The sequence below is a fragment of the Eretmochelys imbricata genome, chromosome 25 (assembly GCF_965152235.1).
Source record: "Eretmochelys imbricata isolate rEreImb1 chromosome 25, rEreImb1.hap1, whole genome shotgun sequence".
NCBI classification, from domain to species: domain Eukaryota; kingdom Metazoa; phylum Chordata; order Testudines; family Cheloniidae; genus Eretmochelys; species Eretmochelys imbricata.
Window position 1 is genome coordinate 13,755,042 of NC_135596.1, and position 26,031 is coordinate 13,781,072.

The 26,031-nt window shown below is 43.0% G+C and overlaps 1 protein-coding gene across 18 annotated transcripts in view; it reads left to right on the forward strand.

The window, feature by feature from the left end:
- Positions 1-26,031, forward strand: part of GNG7 (G protein subunit gamma 7) — a 128,830-nt gene that overhangs the window by 24,661 nt on the left and 78,138 nt on the right. For 8 of the 18 annotated variants that reach the window (XM_077841852.1, XM_077841850.1, XM_077841866.1 and 5 more), the window contains one exon: positions 1,050-1,126. The exons of 6 other annotated variants lie outside the window; for them this stretch is intronic. The gene's annotated coding sequence lies outside the window, so the exon portion shown is untranslated. Of the gene's footprint in view, positions 1-1,049; positions 1,127-4,767; positions 4,885-22,518; positions 22,541-26,031 lie in introns of those variants that run through there. 4 more of the 18 variants (XM_077841858.1, XM_077841867.1, XM_077841854.1 and 1 more) reach the window with 3 other exon arrangements.

The window sequence follows — 26,031 nt, forward strand, 5'->3', positions numbered from 1 at the left end:
AATTAGGTTTTTCCTGAGATTTAATCAATCTGCTATGCTGTAATTTGAACCCATTGCTTCTTGTCCTGCCCTCTGTGGCAAGAGAACAACAAAAGAGACATGCATTTCAGCAATTTTCCCTACCTGAAAACATTCTGAAAGGTTTTATTTGCAAGTTCTTTCCTGTGATTTATTAGGCTTAAATCAAATACGCACTTAGTATGTTTGCTCTGGTGAGGAAGCAAACAGGAATACTGCTGTAGGCGTGGCCTGTGACTAAATCTTTCTAAATTCTTTTTCTCTTTTTAGGACAATGTTTGTCTTCATGACAGGCTTTGCATTAATAGTTTTGGCTGATTTCTCTGAAATCTTCTGTCTTATGTCTTTAGAAAAGCATAATGTGTACGTGACCAATTCCATAATTCCATTCTATATCACTTTTGTCAGCAGGAGAGAAGTTCTCTGTGGTACCTCAGTTAATGGCTGACTAAGCACTTGGAATATTTCTTCATTCCTTACATGCCTAACAATAGATTTAAACAACAAACAAACCCTGTATTTATGCATGATAGTTGTTTTGGTGAGGTAGCCATCTGCAGGCATAAGTGAGAATTACTTTGTCACAGAGCTCCAGCCTGCATTGATGCCAATGATCAAAGTCTCAGCCAATCACCATGAAACAGTAAGCTAAAATGTACATCATAGTTATTTAAATATTTTTGCATCATCGAAACTTAAAATGGTTTAATAGAGGGGGGAAAATATCATCTATCCCACACAATCTCTGCTCTATCTATGCAAAGAGGCGCTCTCTTACCCACTTGGCTAGTAGCTAATCTGTTTGTGTCCTTCATATAATAAATGCCTGCCAAGTAGGAAATACAGTATCTGGTTGGGCTCAGCATCTTTATGCTTTTTAGTACTGCACAGGACATCCACTGTTCAGGGAGCAATGACAGCTACAAAGTGTATTCAGTGCAAATGATGTTTCTTGTCAAACAGAGTAACCATGTCTTGATCATTGTAAATGCTCTTCTCTTCTGTTTTTTTTTTTTTTGTTGTTTTTAAAGGAAAAGTGTCTTCAGTCAAGCCAGAGAAATCAGCTATCTTGGTGCTGAAAACTGTAGTTTTGGCATCCTCTAAACAGGTACATTTTGTGTTACAGTACATCACAACACACTCCTAACGTAACTGCTGTGCCTCTTAATGACTTGTCAGTTTCTTTAATCTGTGGATCCTGGAGTTTCAAAAACTGAGTAGCTGTTTTAATTACTCCTCCCAGTGGCTTGAGGAGAGTGGTAGCAATATGCTTAGAATCCAATCAGGGAGACCACCAGGGCTGATAGGACTTGCCGCAGGTTTGTCAAACGGTGATCTATGTTCTGTTCTGGATTTTGTTCTTTTCCCTATAAAGGATATGGGTTTAGATGGAAAGATACTAGGGGATATGGGGCAGGGAGGAGCTGGGGAGGAATGTATGTGTGAGATTGGGTAATGCCAGTTCCCTTAAAGGGTTATTTGCCTGCTGCCCTAATCCAGATGCTCTGTGAGACACTTGTTGCAAACTTTACATAGTTGTGTATCCAGCCGATTGTTGCAGCATCTTTGTTGCAGAAAGCTGTATCTATCCCTAAAAGTAAATTTTTCAATACTCTGCACAGCGGTTTATTTGAACAACTACCTTTTGTGCTAATAGCAGTTAAACACTAAATCTTCATGCATTGTGCTCGGGCTGCACCCTACAATGCTGGAGCAGCCATTTGCTGACGTCCTACAAAATGCATCATCCAAAGACGAGTTGTGACTGCACTTCAGGCATCTTTTAGTCAGAAAGGATTGTTACAATTTTCTAACTTTTGGATAATAGTATGACTATGATAGATATTGGGTCTTCTAGAGAACACCAAGGAGCTGCCTGAATTTAGCGTCACAAGGATAATTGATTGATCAGTATAAATGTTTAGGTCACATCTACAAATTTAGAATTTGTTGTCTGTGAAGCCTATAAGAATAGAGTGTAGAGACTTGTTGAAGGGCACAGTGCACAAACAGCCCCTTAATGTGAAACATGACAAAAAGGCCAACTTCTGTCTCTACAAGGTGTCTACATGGCCCCCTTGACCATTGTATCTGAATGCCTCACCACACTGTTGCAAGCAGGGAAACGTTGCTACCTGGGTTTTACAGACAGGAAACTGAGGCATGAAAAGACTCAGTAACTTTCCCAAGGTCACACAAAAGAGTCTGGTAGAGCAGGAAGTCAAAACAAGGTTTCCCAAATCCCACGCTAGTGCCCTAACCCCTGCACCATCCTTCCCCTTATTGTTCCATAGAAAATGAAAAATGATGGTTCATAAAACAGTAATATTTTCCCATACCTGACTGCTTGCTTGCTTAAGTCATCTAGTCCATACCCAAGAGACAATGCAGGATTGTTGAACCCTTTCTCGTGCTTTGTACAGTCTAGTGTTAAAATCTCTGTTTATGGGGTGATTTCTCTCACAGATTGTTCAACAGGCTACTGGATTGTGCTTTCAGATTATTTTCCTGTTCAGCCTAAATTTTCCACTGTATTTTATCCCATTGTGCTTGGTTGCGACCCGCGGGGGTTGTATCCTCCTAAATTCCTCTTCCTCCTTGATGTTCATGTGTTCCCTTTGCCTTCCATGCATTTTTTTCATCGCTTAGCCAAGCTTTATAGTGCTCCCTCAGAAGCCAATCTATCCATTCTCTGGTGGGTTTTTGTTGGGAAATACAGGGAAGACTGTTTTCAAATACTAAATATTTGATTTGCCTTTCTTGATGTGTACCCGCTTCAAATATATCTATATAGATTACTCCTTCATGGTCACTTTCTCAAGCAATGAATGTTTTTATCCCTTGGATCATAAAGTAGTGATATGGTGACTTAAAATACTGTTAAGGTTATTAAGTAAAATTGACCTGCCTTGTGGGTGATTCCTCTTTAAACCTGTCCCCTTCATTCAGGTGACCTATTCTCATACTGTCTTTCTTCCAAACTAAGTCCTCATGGAACTGAAAGCCAAACATAAACTAGAAATCAAACAGATTGAGCTTGTCAGCAAGGAAGTTGGAGAGGCACTTTCACAAAACAATTTGCTGTTTCTGACTTGCACATTCCAATACTTTTAAGAGAACAATGCCATCGGTGGGGACAAGCACACTGTCTTTTCCTGCCACTGGTAATAGATTCTGGCTTAAGACTTCTTGAATTGCCACAAGAGGGCAGTGTGTCCATGAGACTTGTGCTTTGCAGCATACAGGAAAGCTTCTGTTTAGTGCTTTTAAACTAGCAGAATCAGTTATTTGCCAGTTATCTAAGAAAGATCATTGGTCCCTGGATATGTTAGCAGGCATTCGCTCACTAAAATGAGGCCCAAGTGATGGTTGTACCAACTAAGTTTGGTTAGAGCTGTCCACGTTTGTATGACTGGCAATTCCCCCTGCTTTCTCCAAATGGTAGCAGAAATGGAGTAACTTCCTGTTGCTGTGTGTTAACAACCAAAATGTCCCCCTAACCTGCTTCACTTCAAGGGCAGAATGTAAATCAACACTTTTTCTTTTTTGTTTTCCCCCCTCCATTTCTCTATTGGCCACCTACTGTGCTAGAACTGATTTTGCTGTGCAGAAAATGTATCCCATGCAGCATTCACAGAATTGGAGGAGAGTGCCCTCCTGTGAGCCATAATGAAATGCTTGATTGAGTCAAAGCATAATGAAACTAAAAAAATGTAATGAAAACATTCATGGATTAATTTTCTGTTGATCACTGCATGTTGCATTAGTATCGGCTTGTCTGGCTCAGAGGTTAACATATTGTTAACTGGTAATCTCCCTAGTAGGTGCTAATTTTATAATTCCAAATGAGAAGTATATTTCAATGTATAGACACTGTCTATGTAAACCCCTGCACAATGAAATAAAAATTACGTATTCACTAGAGTGGTGAGTTGGGGGGGGGCAGGGGCTCATACGCTTTCTGTAGCTTAGATTCCTACCTCTGCTGTGTGGTGTGTTTTTCCCCCTCTTGAATTTATTCCTGAAGTAGGGCACATGTTTGAAATGTCACTGCTAGATTTGGCTTCTGTTTTCAGGATGCATTTAAGAGAACCCTTTTGTTCCATTCATCTCTCCTAGATGAATAACCAGTGCTTCATCAATGGACTCATTCAGAGCGCTCTGTGCTATGAGTAGGTCTTTAAAATATAACCTTTTTTTTTTTTAAAAAAAAATTCTGGTGATTCTTGTCCTCTTCCTGGAGTTAAATGAAGATTGCTCTGTTGCTGACCTAGATCCAGCAGAAATTATGTTGCCCTGTTCCAGTTATCACTGTTGTATCTGGAGTATTATGTGTTCCCAAGATTCATTAAGGCATTTATCTAGTTTCCTTATTAATTGACTCTCTGAAATAGCTCATTGACTTCAGATCAGTCTCTAGAATTTAGGGCACCTGAATAATATGAAAGCACATTGAAATGAAACCTCAGAAGCCCTGTCCTGGAAGAAACATGCAAATCTAATACAATACTGTTAACCTTGTTTCCATGTCTTTCCCTATTTGCTAAAGTTATTGTTTTTTCCTTCTCAATCTCTCTTGTAATCCCTCAATTCTATATTAAAGACTGAATTTTTAGTTTCTCTAATGATGGACTAAGGTCCATTCTGAAAGTATAGCTTGGGAAGGGAGGAGCGCCTTACTTTAGGCATAGTTTGATAATGGTTTGGAGGCAAAACAGACTTACCTCTGGTTCATTAATTTCATTACAGGAACCTGTGTGCCTTTCCATTTGGCCTAATATTTGCCAGTCTTAGTCTGGAGTGGTCGCAATGCAGAGCACTGTATATACAGCCAGTCATTAGATGAGATATAAAACCTGACCACTTGTAAGTAAAGATCACATGGTGCTTTAAGAATTGTTAACTTCATTGTCCCATCTAGGTTTCAGCCCTGGAATTTACAGTGTATCTTTTAAAAAGAAAAGGAGGACTTGTGGCACCTTAGAGACTAACACATTTATTTGAGCATAAGCTTTCATGAGCTACAGCTCACTTCATCAGATGTATGATCACGAAAGCTTATGCTCAAATAAATGTATTAGTCTCTAAGGTGCCACAAGTCCTCCTTTTCTTTCTGAAGTATTTATTATGAATAAAATTTTAATTTAAATCTCATCCATTACACAGCAGACATTTTTTCACTCTATTAATGAAAAGCTAAATAGACATAAAATTAACTAGTTGAAAACGCACTCTGAGCTTGAACGTGTGCCAAATACAATGGTAAGTTAAACACTTTTTTATGACGGAAATTGCAAAAGACCTTAGACTGAAGCTATTTTGCCAAATAGTGGACTGTCTTACTGTTTTATAACCTGGGCATGTTTTTAGTGTGTTTCTGTCTTCTCTCCTCCCCACAACCCACTTTTCCCCTAAAAGGGGAAAGAAAAAGGTTGCTTTTGATGATGATGATAGAGACTGAAAAGATCTGGAAATCATCTAGTACATCTCTTAGCCAAGGAAAGGAGTATTGCTGTAACACACTTCTTCCCCTAGTTAGTTTTCCAACCAATTTGAGGAAACTGGCATCCCTGTTAATGTTTCCGAAAATAGTTTTCGGCGTTACCAGTGAAACATAAGTTCTGTTCTTTCCATGGATGCTGTGCTCTCCTGAGTGATCTGCAGTGTTAGCTATTTAAAGCCTTGGGAAAGAGCGTAACAAGATATTATTAAGCAGGGTATATAACTCCAAGTATTTACCATGGAATTAGCTTGTCTTGTTTCTTTAAAGAATGAACTCTTACAGATAGAATGTGGCTGTCTGCAGGGTTTATTATGTGTAAACTTTTTTCCCTGTTGCTCATTAATAGAAAGACACAGCCTGGGAGCATGGTTTCATGGTTGTATGCTGTCTCTCATTCTCAGTATCTCAGAATGCTTTACAAAGAAACTACTAAGATACTAGCAGTGAAATGACTGAGTAAGCAAGTGTGGTTGCCATCATGTGCTTGCCTTGAACATCAGAGAGGGTGGTCTTTCTGAAGGGGTATGCTGGCTATCTTTTTTTTCACCTCTTCTCCTTTCTGCAGGAGCTCCAGGCTACTTAAATCCCTCTTTCCCCATAGCTATTCAGTCTCCGGGCAACTTCTTTATAGCTTCTGTTACCTGTTACTCTGTGCACCTTCCCACTAGGACCCCTGTTGGAACCACTATGCATGCAGAGATCCCTTTCTCCTAGATGCAGGGAGCACAGGCTCATCAGGCTGCTCTCCCTGTCTTCCAGCAGCTGCCCTATTTAGAATGTTTCCCACTGGCTTGCTGAGAAGCCCACAAGCAGCTGAGTGAGTCTACAGAAGCAGGTGTGACTGGAGCTTAGTAGCATATTTCTTGGTTGTTTGGTTCCTGCAGATTTCCATCTCTGAATATTGATCCCTTGATGTATGGATTACTACAGAGCAGCAGAAGAGGAGAGAGAAGGCCGCCTTTTTGTTTTCCTCAATCCCTAAGCCTTCCATTTTCAGGAATCCGTTATCGTCCGAGCCAGTTCCCAGAACGAGCTTCCTAACAACTTCACAAATGGCAACTTGCTCTAGGATCTGATGCGTGCAGAATGGCTGTGGCAGCTGCTGCTTACTGAGAATTCTGGGTCACACGCTTGGCTTTGGAAAATGTGAAGACTTCTGGGGATGAGGAGAGATTCAAAAGTTGCTGCTCTTTTGGGGAATGTGGCGGTGGGCGGTTCAGCTCCCCTGTAATCAGGGTAAGCGCACCAGCCACGCAGTGTTGGCTGCCCGTCCAAACCTGTCTGACACTGCTGATTTTAATCGACTGGGCTGCTTAGAAAAGGGACATGATTTGTAACTTGGTTGGCCCCTAGATTGCTATCCAGGCACTACATACCAGGATTAAAAAGAGCATTCTTACTGTCCAATTAAGACAATTGTACATGGAATATCTCTCCTGAGCAACTACTCCTTCAGTAATGCATCCCCCGCCTTTAGGCTTACGTAATGCTGATGTAACCATGGAGTACAAAGTCCTGGTATGGGCCTTGGGCTAGTGACCTTCTAGCCCAGAAGTGAATATTCCAAGGTGAGCCATACTGACATCCAAATGGTTACCTCACGTACAAAATTGCAGTATTACCATGAATCAAAATCATGTGAGAATGTGTCCTGGTGTCTGAGTCAATTAATTACTATTAGTGGTGCTTTAATTAGCCTATTGGTACACTATGTAACATGTCCCTAAGTTACTTGATTAGTGATGTAGCAAGTGAATCCTATTTGCAACTAACAAGTAAACCTCTTGCCATCTGACATCTTCATCTTCCCTGAGCTGGTAACTGTTACATCTCAATGCCTGCAGCATTGTCCAGTGGCTGGAGCACTAGGGAGTTGGGAGACCTAGGTTCCATTTCCTGCTGTGAACTTGGGGAAGTTACTTCACCCCTGTTTCCCCTCCACTCTGTCTATTGTAAATTCTTTGGGGGCACGTACTGTGCCTAGTGCAGTGGGGCTTTGATTTGGATTGGCACTTGATGCGATTGTGGTGCAAATAATAAACTGATTCACCATCTGTGCAAATGGCCGTTGTATACAATCTGAATTTGCATTAAAACATAAGCACTAAAACTTCAATTCATAATACTGCTGTCGAGCTGTTTTGCTGTTGTGAAACAAGCTGTCCTGCCACGGGGCTGGGTGGAGTACCTGTAGCTGGAGTCAGTGCAAAGGATATATCACCAATTTCGCATGGTCAAAAAGCATGTCAGCCCTATTTTCCCCTCCCCTCCAATTGTGAGATGTAAAAATAAAAGGGGATGGTGGGAGGTTTTTTTTCCTGTTGGCCTTTTTGGTCTTTTAGGTTACGTTCAGGCCCATTTTCAAGCTTTTTTTTGAATCCACAAGGGCTAGAAACTTAAACCAAACCCCCAAGATTCTTTCATCACAAGATTCCAGAAGGCTGAGGCTTTAAAAAATAAATAAATGGCAAATATTGAGGCTTAACAAAATCCCAAGATAAAAATCAATAAAATCGCAAGACTTTGCAACAGAGATCTCCTGCTAATCTCCCTCCCAAGAGCTCTCGTAATGTGGCATTAGGGGTCTTTCAAAGCCTACTGGTAACAAGTGAAAGATGGAATGTCTGTTCCATGCATTCAGTGTGAGGGCTGTGATAAGCAGTGACTGCTGCAGTTCATATACTGGTGGTCCATTTGCCTTCCTGCCTCCCTTTCACCAGCTAAGAAACAATGAGAACAACCAACATAGCCTGACGAACTAAACCAGGAGTGCACCCAATGCAGTTCATCCTCTTCGCTCTGGGATTTTTGTTTTTTCCTGCAGGGATATTGGCAATAAACAGGATTTCTTGCTGTCATTTATTCTGTTCTCAATCAGCTTGGTCACATTGCATGATGTCTTGTGCTTTTTTTACCTTTGCACTGGGAGTGATGGTGTGGGGAGGGAGGGAGCAGTTTTTGTTTCAGCAATCCGAGGTCAGGCTTGTTTTCTCTGAGCAGGAACAGGCTAGCCCCTGGAGTGGAATTCTGCAAGCCCTGTAAACAAAAGGCTTATTTCTGTGGAAAACCCCAAAGGTGGCGCTCTGCTTATTAGGAAGATTTGAAGAGGGGTTAGTATTTCTGAGAATTGTTCCAAATTATGCTAACTCTCACCCCTAGATTTTTGTGTAGGCTTTTGGACTGAATATGCATGAAGATCACAGCAGCCACACATGTTATTAATCAGCCCTGTGTTTAGTATCTGACAGTGCTTGCACTGTTTACAAGCCAGTGAGCGAGCTTTTATTCAGAGTAAACAAAATAGCAGTTTGTGACTCTTAAGGCCCACTTACAAGAATTTGACTTTGCTAGATGTGTGTTACCTGGTTGAAGTATCTTGAAAGGACATATGAAGCTAGTAGTCCAAACATATGATTTGCCAGCTGATTGTAGGCATGTGCTGCCTTCCCTCTTCCTCATGAATAATGAATATAACCTCTATACTGGGGAGCCCAGTGGCTTCAGTCACATTTGGGACCCCACAGTGCTAGCTGCTGTATAAATGGTACCAGCCCTGAAGAGCTCACAATTTAAGGGACTAATTTTAAACCCTTACAAAAGCATTTGAAAATACTGCCAAGAATCTGACCCTGTTCCTTTTTAAACTACAATAGGGAAATATTAACCAAATCTTTCCACTGCCCCTCTTCTCTCAATATGGCTTGCTGCAATTGATATGTAATAAGAGGTTTGACATTTTTTGGAAGGCTCTGGGTTTTGGAAATGTATTTTCTGGGACTGGAAACTGGAGCTAGAGCAGCTGATTTAAAACCCTTAACATGCCACTTGGTGTATGGGGGAGGTTGTTACAGTTGAACTATTCCCTACATTCAGCCAGCTGGTCCAATAAGTGAATCCATACCACAATTGCATCTGCCTGCTTTGCCCTTCCTGTGTAAACTTTGGGGTCATCTCCCTTCTGCCAGCCAAAGATTTCTGAATAGCTTATGCATCTGCTGTTCACTAGATTAGTGGAAAGTAAGTAACAATTATACTTATCCAAAAGATGGACTGCAGAAAGGAACAGCCTCTGAAATTGCTCTAGGGCTTTTGTAATAAGCTGGCCTGGTACTCCATTATGGTGGAGAACATGGACCTGGTGATTGTAAAATAAATGAGCTTTATAACTGTTAAAAGATTACGGGTGCCTGTTGGAATCCTAAGAGTTTTGTGAGCTGGGTAATGCTGTTCATTCTGATGTGCGCTCCTTATGCCTGAACTGTTCATCAGCCTTGGGGTAAGGTACGTTTCTTTTCAAAATGGCACGTTAAGGAAGCTCTGATGATCATTGATAGAGTAAACCTTAGGTGAACACTCGTTTATATCACTTCAGTTTTTCCATTAATTAGGTGTAAACATTTTAGGAAGTTGGTGTTTGGTGTTCATAACTTGAATGCAAACATATGTGCTTTATTTAACATACCTGCAGAGGGGGGTACAGTGCTTGTTCACATTCACTTGTTGAAATTTCAAAAAAGTCACTGCACAGGGAGCCTCACATCTCTTGTTATGGTCACATCCCATGCGGGGACCAGTTGGTTCTACTCAGCACAGCTTCATCTAGCCAAAAGGTAGATGTGTTCCGCTGAGAGAGTTAAGTCGTCCAATAAACCAACCCTTGCGCTTCCTTCTGCAGTTTGAAAATTGTGGTTGACTCCTTCAGCAGCTTGCTATTTATCACTTCACTATTTATCACCTCTTACTGAACACCAGAAGCATTTAAACAACTGTGCATACTTTTCAGGGTCCAAGTAACTTACTATTTAAATCTGTTTGCAGATTAGAAGCCCCTAATGTTCTCTGCTATTCCATGGCATGGTAAAACTGCATGCAGTAGTTCTGAGCCAGCTTTGAAATGGATGCTAATTTTTTCATTTCAATCTCCTCAGGAAAAGCTGAAAAGCAGTGCCTTGCTGTGGCCCTATATTACCGTGAACCAAACTCTGTGGTACAGTTATAAAAGATTGGGTAGGTTGGGAGCCTAGTGAGAGTTTTCTAGGAATCCAGGTATTGAATTATGATATTGTCCCTCTGGTGCTTTGTTCTTGGAGGGATGGCTGAAGTCTGTATCTCTGCTGACTGAGCTACTTTGACTGTTATCACTTCAAATGTATTGTGCTGTTGGACTGGGCCTTAGAGAGATGATAGTTTGGTTTTTGCTTAGGGAAGTGGCGGTTCATAGTAGTGGGCTGGTTAAAAGCTTTGCAGTTTGGGGTGGGCAGTACAAGTGAACTCTGACTCTAGTATAGCCTGAGAGTTAAGAGAGTAAGTTCTTTGACTTCATGTTGTACAGAGACACTAACTAGTAAGAGCTGGCAGGACATCTGGGAAAGCAGTTCATGCCCTTCCCTTATGAAACAACAACAACCACCCACTAGTTATTTCATAGAAATAGCCTAAGTACATAGTTGCTTATTGATATACTAGTTTACTGTAGTTTAAACTAACACCCTCTCTCCCTTTATAGTGATTTTAATTAAAGTTTAATTAAAGGTGTGTTTAGGTCTGCAGCCCTCGGTACTGGATGTTGAAATTGCCTCTCTAATGGTAATGCACAATGATTAGTAGATAGCACTGTCTTCAAGAACTTGTTTCTCAACATCCTAAATGGGTGAAGACACTTCTTGAGTCTCTGATCTTTAACTTGGTCTTTCCTGGAAGTAGAGGCAGTGCAGAGGTAGCAGGCAGCTCCTGCATAGTTGAATTAGTGTGGTGTGTTACGCAACCCATTGCCTCTGTCACACTCTCTCCTTGGCTTTGACGTAAGTGCTCACCTGACATTGCGAAGGAAGCTTCTTGAAACTCAATCGTTGGTGCATATTCATAGCTGAGATTTGAACTTGCATCAAATCAAGCAAGTCCTTGTTGCTTCAGTGAGAATCTGATGCACCAGCCAGCTCAAACGTTGCCATCTCTTCTGAAGAAGGAAGAATGAGGGGAATTCTAACCACCTGTTCTCCCCCTGCTAGCATTACTCTGGTTAATTCTTCGGAGGGTCACTGAGTCCAAGGTTGCCTCAGAAAGGAACGCATGGCCAATGTTACAGAAAGTTTAATTGAGTAAGAAATGTGGGTACAAATGGAGCACATGAAAGTGACAAGATGGTGTCTTGACCTTGTACTCTGAAGAATGTCTAGGTCCCCAGTGGTGGTCCAAAAACAAGGCTTTTGAGAGGAGCCAATGTAATATCTTAACTACTGCCGTTTGCCCTTTACCTACAATAGCTGTCCTGGTGGTAGCATTCAGTTATATCCCATCTCTCTGTTGGATCTCCCAGTCTCTGTGACCCTGATCTCTACAAGCAAGCTTTTTGTGTTGTGACATGACCTTTGTCTCAGCTTTGTCTAAAGCCTAATTGCCTTGCTTAGTACTTAGTGGTTTGGGGCCTGATTTCCTGAGTCTGCCTCTTCTCCTGTCATAGGTTACACCGTTATCAGTGGCGGTGCTGAGCTGGAATTCCCTCTCTAAAAGGGCAGAGGAGCTGTCTGTAACAATGAGAACCCTCTGTTCTAAACTTGCTCTCCTGACCCCTGAGTCATCCAGAACCTGGTTTTGTTAATCTTTCAGATCTAATGCAAGGTTCTTTGAGGAAGGCATGGTCTGAGGACTGGAGTTCTTTCTGGGGCTTGAGGATTTTACGTTTACTTTGCACATAAACAGATTTTCCTGCAATGAATAATTAACTTAAGTGTCCAGAGAACAGGAAGGGGAACCTATTGATCATTGACATACATGCAAATGTGCCTATTAATAGCAAAAAGGTGACTGCATTTAATTCTAAAGGAGCTTTTCTACAAGCTCACAAACAGTACTAAACTGTTACAGTAGTTCTCTGAACGATTATCAAAGTCTCAAGTTTTTCTCTTCATCCCTACTTTAACTTAGAATTCAAGCAAACAAAAGGGGAGGTAATACATATTATTTAGGCACATGCAAAGTTCTTTGCTATTCCTAAGTATCTGTAGTGATAGCTGGCAGTTTTGCCTGTGATAAAGAACTTGCAGCAATTACTATTGCATCACAAAATGACATTTGATTAGAACACTTCCCTCCAGCCAGAGTACAGAAGGTATGTCGCATTGACCAAGGTTTAAATAAATCGGAGGAAAATATTGGTGAAAGGAGCCAGGCACTCATGGGCCCAGATCCCAGTAGAGAGATAAGCATAAGTGACATGTTTTTCACTCCACGAAACAGTTTTGTTTGTGTTCAAACAGTAAGTGGGGGAAACAAGCTGACTTAGATTTCAGCTCAGCTGGATTCTTGGAATTGATCCAGAACACACACACATCACCTTTGTGTTTAGTGCAGTAAGCAGGGTTGACCGGAAAAAGATTGAGCAATGTCTTACTGGTAAGCAGGAAGTCTCTTCCTGAGGAGAGTCGGAAGGTGATGCAGGAGGGGAGCTTCTACATATAAAAACTAATTGTGCCTTTAATGCTTCCTCTCTGACTTTTAATGTTCTGTTAAAATACAAGTTGCTTCCAGGCCTAGAACGTCTTTTGTCCTTGCTGCTTGAGAAAGTTAGACTTGCCACCAGAGCTGTTTTTAGCCATCGTGACTAAAGATACTAAGGGGCTTCAATGTAAAAGCGCTTTTGTGTAGAATTCCCCTATCAGCATTATGTGGGTGCAAATTCTTCTATTATTTGTTTGGATTCCCTTGTAATAGGGGCGGGACAGTGTCGGTGCTTCACCGAGCCTGATGTTGGTGCACAAATAACTTAATCAGCCATTGAATGTGATCAGCTAACCAGACTGCAGAGAATTTGTGAGCAGATTGCTATTTCTAACTGAACTCACTCATCCAGTAGTTGAAATTGGAGATGACTGATCTGATGTTTCAGATGCTGCCAAGTCAGACTGAGCATCACAAGAACACAGCTTGACCTCTAGGGCATGCACGTACATTATGTATTTTTTTTTAAAAAATATCGCTTGCCAATGTTTTTCTGGCATATTCAACAGGAGCCCTGATCAGAAATACTTAAACATTCAAATGAATCAACATGTACCTCGGTATACAAACTTCATATTCGTTGTGAACAAGCTGTTTTCATTGTTGTAATAAACAAGGCCCTACATTCACTTTAGTTGAAGTATGACTACAATAAAATCACTGTGTAAATAGGGCAAAATATATTGCCCCAGTTTGTAACATCTAATAATGCATTAAATGGATGATGCATTAAGTGACTGTTAAGCCTGTGAATTCCAATTCATTTTACAAAGTGAATCATAACTTTGAGCTCACAAACATTGACACCTGCTGTGCCGCAGGAAAGCTGGAAGAGGTTTATTGTTACCTGGATGACAAACAGGGGGACTCTCTAATCTTTCAAACCTCTGAGTGGCTATTTAGCTGTATTCTAGATTACATTGGCACTAAGGTTTTGTCTGCTTGCAGTTGAAGGTGCTTCAACATGCAGGTGTGCTGTCCGCTCTAGCATTGCCAGCCTTTTGGTCATGTTCTGAGCAGTTCTTGACTCTTGTGTCTACTTGGCTCATGTGGAATTGTGCAACAGTGATCACGCTGATTGATTAGGGATCAAGCTGGATAGGCTCCAAAGGATGTTCATCCCTCTTAGCCAGAAGTCTTACTTCACGGGGTGTAAAAGAGCTCTACGCTTCCATGCAGGAGCAAAGGGAGATGGGGAATTCTTCAATACTGGAGGTTTGCAGCCTTGGTAGTCTCTTTTTTTTTTTTTTTAATGGTCCTTTTGCTAATCTTTTTGTGGATGAGTATAGTCATTTTGATCCATCCAGGATACCACAGCATCCATCCTAGGTTGCTTTCTGCCTTTTTTTCCCTCTCAGTGCTTGTAAATGTGCATTGCCGGCTGCCGCTCTCAAAATGTGCCCTGCATATTGGATCTTTTTTACTAAGATCTCTAAGTAACGCTTACAGAGTTCAGTCGTCTCCAGTGCTTTTGGGGAATTACTGTAACTGGGTAGCAGGGACACTTTTAAAAAAAAAAAAAAAAAAAAAATCAATCTAATCCAGTCCTCTTTGGACTGGTATTTGATTAACCAGTAGTACCGGAACAGCAGCTATTGAGCACAGTGACTTTCAGCTTTAGTGTTGCAGGATTCATTACTCTGTACTAGACTACATGAGACGAACTGGAAATACCAGACCTTCCCCATCACTTTTAATTATGCAGAATGGCTGCAGCTGAGGCAGCACCTCAATAAATGATTTAAGTGCTGAGCTTCTCTGAACATTGATGGTATCGCACTTAAGTCTCTCTTTCTGGGAAGTGTCTAGCAAAGCAAACTGCCATTTGTTCCATTGTTCTCCTCCTGCTGAGCATGGCATTAGCACCATATATTCTGTCAAAATTATTAAACCACCAATTCCAATCTTCTGTGTACACATTCAGCGTTAAAGTATTGTCTTGTTGTGCTGACTAATCCTGAAATAAGCAAACTCCAATTAATATAATGAAGCACTGTTGTAATTAAAATCCCATGCCTTTTATATAAGGTGGAATAACAAGTTATGTATCAGTAACATTGTTAAATCCTCCTGTAATTTGGTATGATGGTGGTGGTCTGGGATCACTCTACTCAATTTTACAGCCTCTGCGGTCTCACTCCAAGCTCTTCAGACTCTGACATGGCTTTTCTTGCAGAGAGTTTTCCCGCTTCAAAATAAAATCTTTCTTGTGTTTTTAACTCTTAAACTGGAACAGTGTCTACAGCTGCAATTTATTCCTGGTGCTAAACTACCAATGAGAATTCATTACATTGAGAGATTGGCAGAACTAGGTGAGTGAATTTGCAGCCACTTTAAAGGAGATAACAGAGATTAAGCATTGGGCTCACACTATATAGACTCCCTGGAGTCAGTTGAATCCCAACAGGATAGACTCGGGCTGTCTATCCCCCTGAAGTAGATCAGCTGAGTTTCATGCAGTCCTGTCCTGTGTGGATCTCTCCACCAAGACCCAAGAGGCTCTGTCTATTTTGTGTGGGTGCTGAAGATTCCCTGGGACTCAGCATGTCAAGTATCCAGGCCAAAATCATCTCTCCTCCCCCCGGCCCACATACCCACAGCTGCAGTACTGTACATCTAGATGTCATGACCTTTCATTGGTGGTTGCCTGTACAAATAAAGTGCTGAGATCCCTTTGGGGATGATGGGCTCTATGTAAATGTCAAATACTACTGCTCTGGGGGCCACCTAATATGGAATTTGTGGCTATTAAGAGTTCTACAGCAGGGTAACTGACTGCAATGTGCAAGTGGAACTCCAGTAGTGTCCTGTTCCTTTCGTTATGGGCTAAGGTGTGCTCTCTTGCTTGGATCAATGTTTTAATACTTTGCATTTAACTAGATAGCTCCTTCTATATAGGAGTCACAAAGGACTTTTCAGATATTACTTAAGCCTGGCATTAGCTCTGAAAGAGGCAAGTGTTCCCCCTTCTTACTGAGGCACAAGTGAAGGGACTTATGTAAGCCTAGACAGGGAACCTGTGGGAGAGCAGGGAATAGAGACTAGCTTTCCCAGTCCTATCCCTTAAGCAGACTGGTTTGCTTTTAATCAGCAATGTAGTGTTGGGGTAACCCACTGGTATCCTCTGAGCACCATCCACTTTTCTTGTAGGTACGTCCAATGAAACTGAAGCATTTGAGAAATTCATGCATGAAACATGCAGAGCACCATAAAATCGTTTTTAAGGTGTTCAGAGTCCATAGAGCTACATGAGATGGACCATAAAATGTACCACGGGGGAGAATTTCAAAGACACACATGGCAGTCAGGCACCCAGGTTTCTCTCGTGCCTTTGAAAATTTCCTGTCTTTACACACAACTCATTTAGGTAGGAAAGAAGGAAAAGGCAGCTGCATGCAGTGTACCTATTTGATCTGCAGATGTCGCTGTTAAACCACTTTACTGGTTTCAGGGGTAGAAATGCTGCTCTTTTGAATTCAAAAACTATTGATACCGGCATTTTATCTAACCTTAAGTAAAGTATGCAAGCTTTTAAAAAAATATAAACCTAACTTGCTTTTGACTTGAGGTGCAAATTGCATCAGATTTTGCCACTGTGCACTGAATCTAATTGGCATGTGTGGGAGTTGCTTTATAACTGTTTGGATGCCAGAATGAATATGAATATGAATGAAGCAATATATTTAGACTTAAATTTTCAATAAAATGAGGAAGCCACCAGGTGGCAGTTCTTTGTTCTGGTGTATCTCAGCTGTTGTGGTGTTTCTGGCCCACAGATTCCAGAATCCCATGGACTGAACACCACAGTCTAGACTAACTGACAGACAGAATTCCTCTCCTGTTAGGTAAGCAAGGAGTAGACACCAATTATGCAGATTCTCAGCCATAGTCTTCCTTTTTAAATTTACATTTTTCAAACTGTCTAAATAAGGAAGCTGCCTTCTCATACAGTGAAATTCAGACCCAGAAACTAGAGTAGCTCGCAGCTGCACTGCCTTTGTGGGTTGGTTATGTTTTAAAGGTGTCTTAGTCACTGCATGCTGGGCATTTTTGCTCTTGGTGTTGAGTGTCTGCTGAGAAGGAGGTGGGATTGAAAAATGGGTAGCAATATAATACGGCAATTAGTTTAAGAAAACCCTCATAGCTAATGGATTTTATGTAATGCTGATTAGCTGTGCAGTGATGCTGAAGTATACATAGGGATGCTATTAAATACTAAAGCGTTATTCACATACTTGATAATGAATAGACATAGTATTGTTTGTGCTCTTCTATACTAATACTGGGAGTGACTCAGGAACAGTGTGCAGAGCTTTTTACATCTAGGCTACTGAATCTGTACTGAGTAGAAAATCTTCAGTTAGTATTTGACTATTCTGTGACCTCTGTGAAATGAGTTTCTTTGTGTGTGTGTGGGGAACCTATTGCAGTTGATTAGTCTAGAGTAACCACGAACACTTAATTCACTTATTTGCTCTTGAGCAGGGGTGGGCAAACTACGGCCCACGGGCAGGATTCGGCTCGCCAGCCATTTTAATCAGGCCCTCGAGCTCCCACTGGGGAGCGGGGACTGGGGCTTGCGCTGCTCCAGTGATGGAGCAGGGTTGCGGGCTGCACCACATGGCTCCCAGAAGCAGCAGTATTTGCCCTCTTTCCCCCCCCCCCCCCCCGCACTCCAGCCAGGGAGCAGGGTCAGGGGACACTCCACACGGCTCTCGGAAGCAGCGGCATGGTCCTTTTCTGGCTCCTGTGCACAGGGACGGCCAGGGGGCTCCACTTTGCATGCTGCCCCAGCCCCAAATGCCACCCCCGCAGCTCCCATTGGCCAGGAATCACAGCCAATGGGAGCTGCAGGGGCAGTGTCTGTGGATGGAGCAGCGTGGAGAGCCGCCTGGCCATGTTTTTGTGTAGGAGCCGGAGAAGGACAATGCTGCTGCTTCTGGGAGCTGCTTGAAGTAAATGCCGCCTGGAGCCTGCACCCCTGAGCCTCCCCTCACGCCCCAACCCCCGCCTCAGCCAGATCCCCCTCCAGTCCTCCAAACCCCTCGATCCCAGCCTGGAGCACCCTCCTGCACCCCAAACCTCTCATCCCTAGCCTCACCCCAGAGTCCGCACCCCCAGCCAGAGCCTGCACCCCTTCCCACACCCCAGCCCTCTGCCTCAGCCCTAATCCCCCTCTCGTCCTCTGAACCCCTTGGTCCCAGCCCGGAGCCCCCTCCTACACCCAGGAGCCCTCACCCCCCCCCAGACCAGAGCCCCCTCCTGCACCCTGAACTTCTCATTTCTGTCTCCACCCTGGAATCCACACCCCCAACCAGAGCCCTCACCCCCTCCCTCCTCCCAACCCCAATTATGTGAGTATTCATGGCCCACCACACAATTTCTATTCCTGGATGTGGCCCTTGGGCCAAAAAGTTCGCCCATCCCGCTCTAGAGAAATAAAATTGGCCCCCTAGGGCTGAGCCACTCTGAGTATTTCTGTTCTTGTGCGTGGAAATCTATCATGCCACTTAATTCGTTCACCACACTTCTCCAGCACTCATTTTTAAACTTTCTGCCTCACTTGTCCCCTGTAGCGCATTCCCTATGTCTGCTCTTTGATTAAATCTTAATATTTCCTCATAAATTGAATCCTTCAGATGTTTGCCTTTTTTATCTAAGGAAGTTTTTCTTGCAGTACAAAGACTGTTATGTGCGTTGTCTAGTTCAGTGATTTTCAACCTTTTTTTTTCTCGTGACCCCGTTGAAGAAACTTGTTGATGCTCCTGACCTAACAGAGCGGGGGATGAGGGCTTTGGGGTGCAGGAGGGGATCAGGGCTGGGACAGAGGGTTGGGGTGCAGGGCTGAGGTCAGGAATGAGGGTCAGGGCTCTGGGCTAGGGATGCAGGAAGGGGCTCTGGGTTTGGGGGGGCTCAGGATTGGGGCGCAGGCTTACCTCGGGCAGCTCCCAGTCAGCGATGTAGTGGGGGTGCTAAGGCAGGCTTTCTGCCTCCCTTGGCACCGCGGACTGCGCTGCGCCCCAGAAGCAGCCAGCAGCAGGTCCGCCTCCTAGGCAGAGGTGCGCAAGCAGTGTCCGAGAAGGTAGGGACTAGCCTGCCTTAGCTGGGCAGCACCGCTGACGGGACTCTTAACAGCCTGGGCAGCAGTGCTGACCAGAGCCGCCACCACCCAGTGCCTCATGTTCTGTGACCCGCTACGGGGTTGCGACCCGCCTTTTGAAAACCACTGATTTAGTTAACTGTTAGATGGATCTCTCTATGCCACTCTCTTAAAAGTCAGCATCATTGAATCTAAAAGTTTATGCCACACTTGTGTGGTATAGAGGTGCAGCATCTGCTTAAGCGTCAGAACCGAAACCTGATCGTTCCCATAGAAATTACTCCCAACTCTTGCTGAAGACCTTACAGCATTAACTTGACACAGTGAGCTGGAATGAGAGATAAGTGGAGATTTAATAAAACATTGCTTAACTGGTCAGTATTTGGCAGCTCACCAACAAGGTGAAACGGTTGCTGCCATGTGATGATCAAGTCTCTTCCCAAGAAAAGATTGGGAAGAGTCTTGTAAACATATTAGATTCACTATAGGTATGTGGAGCTCTCTTGGCCGCCTCTGCACCTAGGGGTCACAGGTATATGCCGGTCGCTTCTGGGAGCTGCGTGGAGCCAGGGCAGGCAGGGAGCCTGCCTTAGCCCTGCTGTGCCACTGACCGGACTTTTAACAGCCCGGTCAATGGTGCTGACCAGAGCTGCTGGGCAATCTGGATGCCTGGCAACCCTAATCTCGGGTATACCACTATCTTATTTAGCCTCCCAAAATACCGTGTGGGAAGGATGTCTTTCAGTAGTCTGTAGCACTAAAACCCTGAAACAAATAATGTGTGTGATATTGCTTATTAAATAAAGTGCCCCTGTTACACCCATGACTCGGAACACAATTTCTAATCACTCTGTGGTGCTGGCTTCCTAACATGACTGACATCTGCAGATACGACTGACATAAGTACTCTGTAAACTCTGCACACAGTAAAATATTTGTCCTATTCTAGACCTGTTATATAAACCATCTTCAGCTCATATTTTAATTTGCAAGTGTGTTTAATGTCTCCTCTTTGAGATCAAAGATAATGTGAGGGGATGAGCTGTCTGCTGAGTCAGTCTTTACTGCCTCTTGTTTTTGCCCTCCAGCCCTCCTACACACTCCACCTGCATGCTGGTCTAACCTTTAGCAGCTGAAATCTTGATGTGGTTTTTCTCTGTGCAATGGGTAACAGTCAAGTAATCTTTGTTTTCCTTTTGCCTAAACGATCATCCTCCCACCGCAAATACAGTTTGGTTTTTTTCACAAGGAGAAATGGCTTGCGCGCTTTTTTTGGAGGGGCTGCTGCCGATGGAGAGAAGAGTGTTCCTACTAACACGTGAGCAGTTTGCCAACACAGAGACACCCCGGTAGGCTAACAGCCAGAATAATCCAAACACGTCTTTCCTTTGGAACATCTAAACTCCTTGCAAATGTGGATGCATTTATATTCCAGAGGCAGCCTAATTACCAGGCTGATACTTCACTATCCTACAACATAATGTGCAGAGCTTACAGAATTGGGTCAGTGTTATCTAATGGACTTCAAGATAACTTACTCAGTAATACTAGGAGAGTCCTAGATCACTCTGGAATACATTTGATTTCCACTTTTCCTGTGGAACATTAATAGCAACTCATTTCTTTCTTGCTTGAAATGATGTGTTGTGTGATGTTGGACATACATATCTGAATTGTCCAAAAAATAAACGATCGGTCTGTTGGCATTGCTTCCAACACCACCATGCAGCTAGTACGCTGTTGAGTTGGCCTATATTAAAACAGATTTGATTTTTTTTTTGTCCAAATGCCAATAAATTCCTTAATTCTTGTGGCATAAAACCTGGTCCATGTTTGTATTGTGCAAAATGCAGACTTCAGGCGTAAACTAAGCCCATCGTTGCAAAGAGGGTTAGGAAACATGGCTGAGTTGCTCTCTTTCACCTAGTTTACAGTCCTGTCTGAACTTGTAGTCAAGACAAGAAGACTTTGTCTGGCTGTAAATTTTTGGTCTGTTTTAAAATGCAAATCTTCGGTGAGGTTTTGCTGGTGGATTTAACTGAATAATCTAGCCATTGCACTGTTTTTATATTTGTCCTAGTAATACCTGGTGTGAAAGCGCCCTATCAAATGTCATACTCTTATTTTTGTTTAAGTTGTAAACGGTAGTGCATAGAATACTCGAGTTTGACAGGGCCGCTTGCTTACATTCTCTAGGTGTTTGATTTCTCTAAATATAGATGCATGTAAAAATGCTTCAGCAGTGTTAACTTTGCATATTTTCAGTCTGTCTCAGATCTGTGTTCAGGGTGCATTATACAGCCTTCCCTCCACCCCCCACCCCCCACCGCTCCTGTCTCTACGCACTTGCATTCCACAACCCTTAGAATAGTATTCTTCCTTTCCTCTACACTGGATCATTTGTTTAGGATCTGTTTAAATTTTGAATCCTAGGAACCGTCTCCAAATCACTTAAACTACCAGACACCTTTGTTAGTTACATTCAAACTTTTTTCCCTGTGGCATTTTAAGTCTCCTTCCTACTTACTAAAAAAAAAAGTTGATTTTTGGCAACTTTAAGTTGCTTGTTGCTATAGTTCAGTGTGTGGAATTAATTTTGAATCCCAAAATACCATCTGATTAAGTGCTGTTGCAGTTTGTTTATTAGGCATCCAGCTCTTTCAGTTAAAGGTCTCAAGGGAAAGTTACTTTTTTTAATGACCGATGGCAGCTTTGACTGGAGAAATCAACCATGTCTTGAATTTTTCCTCCTCATATTGTGTATACAAGACCTCATGCATGAGCTCTTCTTTCCTCTGAGAAGAACTTTGCTTCACAGCCAGTCCTAACCAGAGGAACTCACTATATTATTATTACATGCCTTGTAGCTGTGGAAGGTCACAAGAAAAGTGTGTGCAAGACCAGCTCTGTGATTAACACTTCACAGAAATTGTTTGAACAGTAGGCTTTTAAATCTCTGGGGCTCCTCAGTTTTCCACCAAGGACCAGTGTTTATCATTGCTGATAACTTGGGAGAAAAAAGTTGTCCTCTGGTACACTTGTTGCTCTGAGGCCATATAAGTCCGAACAAATGCAACTCCTCTCCTGATTCAAAAGATTACAGTACATCCTGTTCTGCCAGTCTTCCTTGATGTTCCTCCCAACATGCTGGTTTTTATTTTTTCAGTGGGTTTGAAGATTGATTTGTTTTTGTTTTTTAGTAGTTTATGTATTCAGTAGAAGCAAACTTTGTATTTTACCTCTCTCTTTGGGTGAGATAAGCCGTTTGGTTCTGACTTTCTTTAATTGCATTTTCTAGCATTTCTCATTCTGAAGGACACCAAGTGGTCTACAAAATTAACTAATAAATGCAGCAGGTGTCTAATACAGCACAGCAACTCTCCTCTGTGACTTTAAATTGTCACAGGCGCCTTGAGCCCAAGGTGCGTACGCTTTTTTTTGGATCTAAACTGGGTAAAACACTGCACAACAGTTCACAGCAGGAGGTCAGTACAATGAGGCTTCAGAGAGCCATAATTACTTGAGCGGGAGCTTGACCAGCTCACTGGTGTTAACACCTTCTGCTCCTCTAAAAAGCACGAGGAGATGTTTTTAACGAGGGGGGTCACACACTTGGTCGCTTGTTGTTAGCCAAGCTTCTTGCACGCACCTAGGAGCTCCTTGCACACTCCATTTCCCACCGCAAAAGCTCCCTGGGGTGCCACCCTCCCAACCCCCTCTTTTTCAGGGACTCCCTGCAACTCCCCAGTCTCCCCCAGCTAGGGGCTCTGTTTGCCCCTCATTCCCTCTCCTCCCCACAGTCTACTAAGGACCATTATGCCAGCCAGAGTGACACACCAGGGTCTCCCATTCTCTGCCATACCAGCACCATTGCAGAGGCTCTGTGGGGACTAGCTTATGGGGGGGAATGGGGGCACAATTTCCCCCATCAGGTGTTGTGTTCCCCATTCTCCCTCCATGCCAGAGCGCGCTCTGCTCCCTGTTCACACCTTCCCTCCCTCTTCTGTGCCCTATTCCCTCATCCCCATACCAGGGTCCCATATTCCAGCCCAATATGATGGTATATGTGCATGCCCCCATTGCTCTTCGTTCAGAGTACCAACATGTTACACTCTGTTGGGAGGATGAGCAGGGATGAGATGAGGTATTGTTATTGTGGAAGGTGTTCATGGGGCTATCAACCAGGTGTTTGATCTATAGACAGCTACAGAGGTGCTTGAGGCTCTGTGGCTGTGCTAAAGAGTTTGTTGCGACTTCATGTGTTCCTGATTGCCCCCATCCCCTTCTGTGTTTTCAGTTTTTCCCCAAAATCAAGAGGATTCTGGCCATTGATTCCTAGAATGTTCCCTGAAACTTTGGAATTGATTGACTGACCTTCAAAAGTTACCGAGTTACAGACAGAGAAATGCTGTCAAGCAGACTATAAAGTCTCTGCAAGCTCAACCCATTCTCACAAGTAATCAGGACCCCTCTATTGAAGAAAGATGGCATTTCCTCAGTGTTGTTAATCCCTTGAGTGCCATGCTGGTCCTGATTCTGAGGAAGTAGTGCCTCCCACATGAGTGCTGCTTCCTGCAGCACCTCACTTTCCTTGAAGGCCGCTTTGCCGTGATCTAACTGGATCACAGCACTTGGTAGATTCCAACAGATTTCTGGCCATTAATAAACAAAGGTTGGTCAGAGTCTGGCTGCAGCCATGTTGATGACCTGTATCGGAGACTCTTGTGCCCCTTTACAAAAAGCAAAAATCCCCAGGTTTTGCCTGCTTTTCCTTTTCCTGTTAATTAGGGCAGTGGTTCTGCGTTTATGAATGGCACATAGCAGAGACAAGAAGTGTAACCCCCTCACTACCTCCCAACTCCCATCAAAGTGAATGGTGGGTGTAGCGCTGCGAACTGATCCTCAGAGGTGCTGGTTTGGATAAATATTTCTGCAAATTGTCCTCAGAAATGCTGACTAAAGTCACTTCATTAGAGAGCCTCTGACACAGAACGCAGAAAACTTAGCAACAGGAGCAGTAATCAGATCATCCAAGATATTTCCTTATAAAGTGTTGGTGGGGCTGCAGAACACTGCCAGCATGAGTGGTCCGTACTGCCAGTAATTCCCCCTCCTTTTTCCTTTCTCTGTGGCAGTAAAGACTTGGTTTACGTGAAATCCACACCCTTGGCAGTAAGGTTTGTGTGGAGATTGCTGAGATGTCTGCAAGATGCAGATTCTGTAACTGTCATGTCTACAAACTCAAGAATAACACCAGGATTTTGCAAAACAAAAATGTTATATCAAAGGGTGCATGTCACCCACCATGTAGCCATTCAGAGCAGCAACAGAAGTAGCTTTTCAGACAGCCCTAAAACAAAGGACATGATTCCTGAGAACCTTTGAGGCAGCGTCTTTTAACACCCCTTTTGCCATCCTCAATATAAAGAAGCCTAGGGTCACTTACATTGCAGAAGCAAAGGACTGTAAAAGCAAACTAAGGTATGCTTCTGTACTACTTTGTCTTTCACTAGTTGAGAAAAATGTCTCAAACAGTTCTTCTGATTGTAGGACAACCTAGCATCCAAGCAACTATCCCTTGAGCTCCAAAGAAATACATTTTTTTCTTTTACTGTTAAATCGTGTTGAGTACAAACCAGATGCAAGAACCAAAGGCTCCAAAACGTAATTTACTTTGTTTAATGATTCTGGGATGAGGTTGATGTGAGCTTTGGGAAGTTTAGTTCTGCTTTGAATTCAGTGTTTCTAACCCCTCTTGGGATCTGGAGCTATGGGAGATTGGGCTCATCCCTTAGGCCACTACACAAAGGGATCTCACAAAACTGGGTGACTGGGCAACAAAATGGCAGATGAAATTCAATGTGGTTAAGTGCAAAGAAATGCACATTCGAAAACATAATCCCAACTACACACACACACACACACACACACACAAGATCTGGTGTTACTGTGAATAGTTCTCTGAAAACATCTGCTCAATTTACAGCAGCAGTCAAAAAAGCTAGTCATGTTAGGAGCCGTTAGGAAAGGGATAGATAACGACAGAAAATATCATAGCACCACTATGTAAATCCATAGTACACGCACACCTTGAATACTGCTTGCAGTTCTGGTCATCCAATCTCAAAAAAGGGCATATTAGAATCGGAAAAAGTACAGCGAAGGGCAACAGAAATGATGAGGAGAATGGAACAGCTTCCGTATGAGGAGAGATTCAAAAGACTGGGACTGTTCAGCTTAGAAGAGAGACGACTAAAGGGGGGAGATGATTTTATAGACATCTATAAAAATTGATTGGGGTGGAGAGAGTGAATAAGGACATGTTGTTTACCTCTTCACATAGCACAAGAACCAGGGGTCACCCAATGAAATTAACAGGCAGCAGGTTTAAAATAAATGTAGGGAGGTACTTGTCTGCTCTTATACTGGTATGTAGTGTATGTGTAACTGTGCACCGCAGTGAAAGGCGGGCTGTGTCCCCACTGCAGTGCAAGGCTCTGGCAGCGATGGGGAGGCTGCAGAGAAATGCTCTGCCAGTTCCCTGCTCCTGGAGTCTTTCCCTGTAGTGAGGAAAGGGGTCCTGCTGCTGGAGCTATGCTCCTAAAAATAGCAGTGTAGACATGGGAGGTGCTTCTTAGGCACGTAGAGAGCTGTGTAGAGTATATACAGTAGGTTCTGCTGTATCTCTACTCGCGTAAGCAGGGCCTTAGCATCTAAACAGCTGTTTCCCCTTGCTAGGTGGGTGTACGGTGTCTGTACTCTACATGCTGGAACAGTTGTAGACCTGCTTTTCTATTGTAAGACCTTTCAGGCAGAGACCCATCTTCTGTATGTGTGTTCTGTGAAGCACTTAGCACAACTGAACATTAATCAAAAATCTGTGTTATGGGGAAATCGGCAGACACAAAACCAG